Raw genomic sequence first — 7133 nt, 5'->3', positions numbered from 1 at the left:
GTCTTGGGTTGCGTTCTCTCCCCCCACTCCCCCCCCCCCCCCCCCCCCAAGCCAGCCACAGGCTGCTCCAGGAGGGGAAAGGTGGGCACACAGATGCCCACGCACTCCCCGCCAACCCAGCCACAAGCAGGTAAGTTTCTTTCTTTATCCTGCCTGAGCTTGAGGGGGGGCAGACCATGAACCCCACAGTGCATGAGGGAGTGCGGTAGGAGCAGGGTGCTGCCCCACTCCCTCCTGCACTGTAGGGATTGCCCCATGACCCAGCCCACCCAGGGCCCAGTTCACTGTGCTGGAGGGAGCAGGCTGCCACTGCAAGCTGGGGCTGGCTGTGGCAGTAGGCTCTTCCCAGTACTTGGGGCGGGCTGTAGTAATGTGAGGGGGGCTGCTGCCACCCCAATATTCACTGTAGCCATCCCCAACCTGCTCCCCCAGTGCCACCGCTGAATGCTGAGAAAAGCCCAGTGCCCCTACCTGTAGCCAGCCTGTGCTCTGGGTAGCTGCAGCAGGCAGTGGGCAGGCTGCAAACAGCTGCACCAGGCTCTGCAGCCCCCGCATCCACTCCATACCAACGGATGCATGCACACCTCAGACCAGACAGCAGAGGATGTTTGTGCTGCCTCAGACCCTATCCCCACTCTGCTCTGAGGCACACGTGCAGTCACTGCCAGCACAGAGCTGATCCTGGGCTCCAGAGCCTGGTGCAGCTGTTTGTAGCCAGCCTGGACTCTGGGCAGCTGTAGCAGGCAGGCTGCAAACAGTTGCACCAGGCTCCGCAGCCCTGGCATCAGCCCTATGCTGGCAGCGACTGCATGCACGCCTCAGAGCAGAGAGTGGAGATACGGTCTAAGGCAGCATGACCCTCCCCTGCTCTCTTTGAGGCGCACATGCACCCACCAGTATGGAGCGGATGCTGGGGCTGCGGAGCCCAATACAGCTGCTTGTAGCCTGCCTGCTGCCCAAAGCCTAGGCTGGCTACAGGTGGGGGCTGGCAGCGGCATCAGGCTTTTCCAGGCTGCGTTACCTCAGGGCCTGCCCCCACCATCCGCTCTGGGGCACATGATGCCGGAGCCCAGAGCAGCTATTTGCAGCCTCCTGGCTGCAGCCAGCCCAGGTTCTGGGTAGCTGCTGCCAGCCACAGAACCTGGGCTGCTTGCAGCCGGGCCTGCTGGGAACAGCCTGGGCTCCATGGCTGACAGCAGCTGCCTCCTTGTCTGTCTGTCTGTCTCTCTTCCTCTCTCTATCGCCTCTTCCTTCTCCCCAAACTATGGCAAAAAATGTGGTGCGCTGCACATTGCACGGCACTGGATTCAGCCCTCCTAGCTTTGGCCAACATCACCTCTAGCCCAGATACATACTTGAGCTGTGCATACCTGGTGTAAAAGATGGCAACCTTACCCACACCAGATCAGACCTGTCATGGCCTTATACACAGCTCTTCTTCCAACATATAGCACACATTGGTCTGTAAGTATAAAATTCCCTGGAAAATTGAGTGTTGGGGTACTTATTAAAAGTTTCAGAAGTTAGGGGGTACTTAAAAGGTTCTGTTCAGTAGCATGTGCAATTATCCTCTTCAAAAGTTACAGTCATGTCTTAGAATCTACACTACTTGCCTAAGGTAGTCAAAAAGAATGTTCCCAATAATACCACAATTTATCATTAATCAAATTTTGGTGAGGCATAGTTATTTTTTTTAAAGTCCCTCCCAATCTGTTCCTTTTTTTTTTTTTTGCCATGTTTATTGCTATTGTTTTGAAGTAAACTGAAGTGTCTCAGATGGGAGAATGGACCAGATGGACAACTAGTCTGTAAATTACATGGTGGTTGACATCTTGTAAATGTAGATTTGATGCAATGCCTGCTTTATTCAGTGAAGTTGTTATAAAAGAACAGTTTGTGAATAAAAGCCTTTAATTCTGATAATGTTCAAACCATTGCTTCATATCTAAACTGTCTAATTGTAAAAAGCTTGAGCAACATAAACTGGTACACAATTGTTCTTTTGAGTTTGCAGCCAGTCGAACAGCAATAGAAATGTGAACTTTCCATCACTCATCTTACTGAGGTGCAATTTGGATGCAGTCATCAGTCTTCAAATTTAAGTGTTAACCATTTTGCTACTTACGTTTGCTGTATCATGAAGGTCATTTAAATGATGTGGCTGTATTAACAGTCATATCCTGGAATTAATAAATCAGTAAACTTCCATGCTGCAAGTAAGTAAATGATGCTTGTCAGTCCCATTGAAGCAGGACAAAAATATTGCCTGTGAAATTACCTACAAAAATATTAATTTCCAGTAACATGGCTGATGGTTTCCTGGGTTTTCTATAAAACTTATTTTGCAGCAATGACAGTTTAACATACTGGTGCATATTTTAATGATAGTTCAGATGATAGCTCTAATTATTTTAATGCCAGGTAAGCAAAGTGAAATTAAAAGTAAGCACTCCACCCTTCTAAAAACAGTTCCTCAAGTACTTTTGAGGGGGATTTTTTACTTATTTCTGATGTTTGGTCACCATTACCAATAAAAACTGGCATCAGAATTGATAAGGAATTCTATCTGGTAAGAATACAGCTTGCTTTTTGGTATGTACAAAAAAAATTAAGAATGCTATTACATTCTACTTTTTCCTGAGCCTTAAATCACACACTGAAATACAGGTTAGTGCGGCCTTTTCAGAAAGTTGTTACACAGAATTAAAACTTGGGGCTATTGTATTCATTGTAAAATATGAATACAGGTGTTTGCTTATCAGTAAGCAAGAAAGTGTATCATGCTATTTCTTAGTATGGCATTTATTTCTTATTTACCCTGTTTTTGTATGCATTAAATATATTTGGGATACTTGTGAACGATCTGTAAACAAAAGCTTAGTAGATAGTTAAACTGCTGAGTGTTACATAAACTTCTCCACCTAGTTGCTGATATATTTAAATACAAGGTTTAAACATAATATTTACACTTCTCTACTTTAGTACATCCATTCCTTCTGATCTACCTGCAGATCTCACTCCTTGTAGTGTGAACAAAGTATGTAGTGCAGAGACATAAGGAGCAAGGCTTGAACCCTGGGCAAACCCTGTGGGAGATAAAGGGTGGAGGTGTGGGGAAGTGCCATTGATTGCTAGAGGCAGGGATTCTGAAAGTGGGGGATGGGGTGCAGGAATCTTATCTATGGTGGGGAATCAAAAAGTCCCCAGCAACAGCTGCTGTTGGCTGCTGCGAGGGCCACAACGTGGTCTGCCCACCCTAGGTGTTGCTGTTGAAGCAGCAGCAGTGTCTATGTACCACCAGCAGCTGCTGCTGCATGAGCAATGCCATGGCACTGCTTTTGCTGCTAGGGCACAGACTCTGTGGGAGTGGAGGGTGATTCTGGAGCCCCTCCTCAGTTGGTGCCCAGGGCTGGTGCCAGCTTGCCCACATCTAGTTATGCTACTGATGTAGTGTAGATCACTTGAACTCTTCACAGCTAGAGAAAAATGTCAGGCAGCCTCCCCTTTTTCTTCCAAACACCTCAGACCTTTGTTAGCAAACAAAAAGTCTGGGGATATTTGCAGCTAGCAACATTCCAGGCTGAGTCAGCTTTTAACCCAAGGACTCTTCTGTTAATGAAACAAATGAGTAGCCCATTTCCAAAATTATATAGATATTGGGGTCAGACTATAAAAGAGCTAGTCTCTAGATTTCTTTTGAGTGTTTCATACCAGGTATGGGGGGGGGGGAAGTTGGTTGTAGCTCTGTTGGTTTAAGGCAGGGGTTGTCAGCCGGGGGTACACATACCCCACCCTAGGTGTTGGGGTACCTTGGAAGGCCCTAGGGGGTATGTGTACCCAAAAAGCTTGTGAAGAACAATTTTTACCAACTATTTAGTTGGTCTAATAAGAGAGAGCACATTTACCCAAAGAACCTTATCAAACCAGGTAAGAGTTTATGATACGGACAAGTTTCAATACGGACAAGTGCAGGGTGCTGCACTTGGGCAGTAGGAACCAGCAGCACACTTACACAATGGGGAACTCCCTACTTGAGAGCATGGAGGCAGAAAGAGATCTTGGAGTCATTATTGACTCCAAGATGAACATGGGCCGACAATGCGAGGTCATGGTTGGCAGGGCTAACCGGACCTTGTCGTGCATCCACAGGTGCATCTCGAGTAGAGCCAAGGAGGTGATCCTCCCCCTCTACGCGACGCTGGTCAGGCCACAGCTGGAGTATTGTGTCCAGTTCTGTGCGCCCCATTTCAAGAGGGATGTGGACAATATGGAGAGGGTCCAGAGGAGGGCCACCCGCATGATCCGGGGACAACAGGGCAGACCCTACAGTGAGAGACTGCGGGACCTGAACCTATTCAGCCTCCACAAGAGAAGGCTGAGGGGGGACCTGGTGACCGTCTATAAACTCACTAGGGGGGACCAGAAGGGTTTGGGGGAGACGCTGTTTCCCCTAGCGCCCGCTGGCATAACAAGGAGTAATGGGCACAAGTTGATGGAGAGGAGGTATAGATTGGACATCCGCAAAAACTACTTCACAGTTAGGGCGGCTAGGAGCTGGAACCAACTTCCAAGGGAAGTGGTGCTGGCCCCTACCCTGGGGGTCTTTAAGAAGAGGCTGGATGCCTACCTGGCTGGACTCATTTGAGTCCCGTTTCTTGTTTTGGGGTTTTGTTGTTCTCCCGCCCTGGCGGGGGGTCGGGCTAGAAGATCTACTAGGTCCCTTCCGACCCTAAATCTATGAAACTATGACCTTTATGCCCGCTCCTCCACTGCATGGAGCTGCTGCTTGTTCTCTCTAATTGGGACAAAAACCCACTTAAAGCAGCTAACTAAAAGTTAATTGCAGACCTTATAAGTTCTAGGTCCATAAAACTTACCATAGTGAACTAAGCATTATTCTAAGAAGGGCCACCCTGCCAGCACAATTGTAATATAACTCACCTGTATCCAAAATGATGCAGAAGTCTGGAAGGGGCTCAGCTTTTACAACAGACACATCTCTTAGCCACAGGCTCTCTTTAATTCCTGACTCAGCATTCAAATGGTAAATCTATGAAAGAACTGCAAGTGTTTACTCTAAATGGCCACTCCTTATATAGCTTTCTCTAAAGTGCCCCAAATCAGTAGCTAACAGCCATACCCTGCTTCTCTTGTGCCATACCCTGAGGCACAGAAGATACAATTAAAACTATATCCCTACCACCCTACTCCTCTATTTCAGGCCTTCCTCCACTCCCCCAGAAGCTACTTTTTAAGGCATGTGATTATTACACAGCCTGATAGATACTGCAAGACTTGCAAGGAGCAGAGTATTTTGGTCAATTCATTCTACATATGACTGGAGGACATTGTGCTATTGCTGTATATTTAGCATAACTCGCTCATTTAAATAGCTTGTTTACACTCTTAAACTGGAAAGGGAATCTACTTTCTTTTATCTGCAATATAGCAAGACATCATTTCTCATTGCTTCTCTATCTTACATACTTGATAAGAAAAGTATGAGTTACTTACTGGGCATGCTTACACAAGATGCTTAATGTGCAGTAGTTGGCTGGGCAAAAACCGTGCCAATATGCTACTGCGCAGTAAGGTCACTAAAAATCCGCATGCTGGTGCTATCACAGTAGCTCTAGTTACTACACTTATAAGTTAGTACTTCATTAAGAAAGAGCTAAATTTAATGTGCAGTAACTACTGCTCATTAATGAACATGTAGATGCGCCCACTAAGGAGGAAAAAAACCCCCAGAACACTGTTGTAATTGCAAAACACAATCCAGTTTATACTACACTAATAATGCTGAGCAGTATTGAAGAATTAAATCAGAATAAGCTCTGCTTTTGTATATGGGTAAGATGGCCTGGCCTCATTCTTCTAGTCACGTAAGTCAGGAATGGGGAAGGTTGTATCTTCATTGCCAAGTTAGTCTGAGTGGCTAGCACCCCATCCACAGACCCTAAATTAGGTTAGTCAGGGTGTGAGCATCCTCACTGTAAAGCCTTATCCACTTCCTTGAATCCTCATCAGTTCTTCCCTGTTCAGTGCTTTTGGCTGGAATGCTCTGATTTCCTGTCCATCCCCCCAGTCTCCTGTGAGACATCTTGTCCGACTTTTTTGAGGTTGTAGGAAGTGCACCGGAGGACTGTTAACACCCAAACGTTTTTTTGCCTGCAGCTTCACTGCAATGCATGAAGTTCCACTTGAAGTTGAGGCAGAGGTGATGTCCTGACCTCCCCCTCCTCCTCTGCCAGGCAAAACTGTTAGGTCAGAGGTTTTTTCATAGCAGCACTTGAAGGGGAGGGTGGAGGTCAAGGCTTGTTTCTTGCACAGTGCTGTGGGCAACAACAAAGGGACTCCATTTGAATTGCAAGATCTTGGATCTCTGCTAGAAGGGCTGGGAGCTCACGGCTGTTGCTCACAGCTGCATGATGCAGCATGCCATCACAGCTATTGTGAAGTCTTCCAATCACATGGCGCTTCCTGGCACAGCCCACGACACTTGCATTCCCTGCAGTTTTCCCAAGGCCGAAAGGCTGGAGAACCTGGGTTGGGGGGCCAGGCCAGAGATCAGCCCCAGTGTTGCTAACTCTCAAGGTATCATTTTCCTAGAGCCCCAGCTTCAGCAGGCAGGGGACTTGGGGGGCAGGGGGAGAGCTTGTTTAAGTAAAGTGTTTAACCTCATTATGAAGTGCTGGGAACTCCCCCAGGCCCAGGTGCCAGGCTGGGCAATCAGACTGTGAATCCGCCACCCTGAGAGACTGACTCCCCTAGGATTCTAAGCCCCTGGGGGAATGGGGGCAGAGGGCTGGCCTCCTGCCCCATGAGGTTCAGGCACCCAGGTGCCCATCTCTGAGGTGGGCACAGTACCTTCAGAGAGGACAAAAAGCTGCTTAGACTCCTGCTGCCAACTAGCACCTATCACAGCCCTAGCTCCAGCTCCACCTCCACCTTGTCCCGTCTCCCCCCCACCCGCCCCGTTAATCCCCCCCAGCCAAGGGGCGGAGCCAGGCGCTCATTTAAATAACAGCGCGGCGGATTTGCATGCCGCCAAGATGGCGGGCGTGCGGATTGGCCGGCAGCGACGCAGCCCCCCGGCCCGGCTCTCCGTGGGCGGGGCCAGACGGGAGGGG

The 7133-nt window shown here is 48.3% G+C and overlaps 1 protein-coding gene across 1 annotated transcript in view; it reads left to right on the top strand.

The window, feature by feature from the left end:
- The window catches only part of ATF7IP (activating transcription factor 7 interacting protein), a 188598-nt gene that overhangs the window by 776 nt on the left and 180689 nt on the right, over positions 1 to 7133 (top strand). The window lies entirely within an intron of this gene.

This window comes from Gavialis gangeticus, unplaced genomic scaffold (assembly GCF_001723915.1).
Source record: "Gavialis gangeticus isolate Ggan-Ray unplaced genomic scaffold, GavGan_comp1, whole genome shotgun sequence".
NCBI classification, from domain to species: Eukaryota; Metazoa; Chordata; order Crocodylia; family Gavialidae; genus Gavialis; species Gavialis gangeticus.
This window is presented reverse-complemented; position numbering and strand designations above follow the sequence as displayed.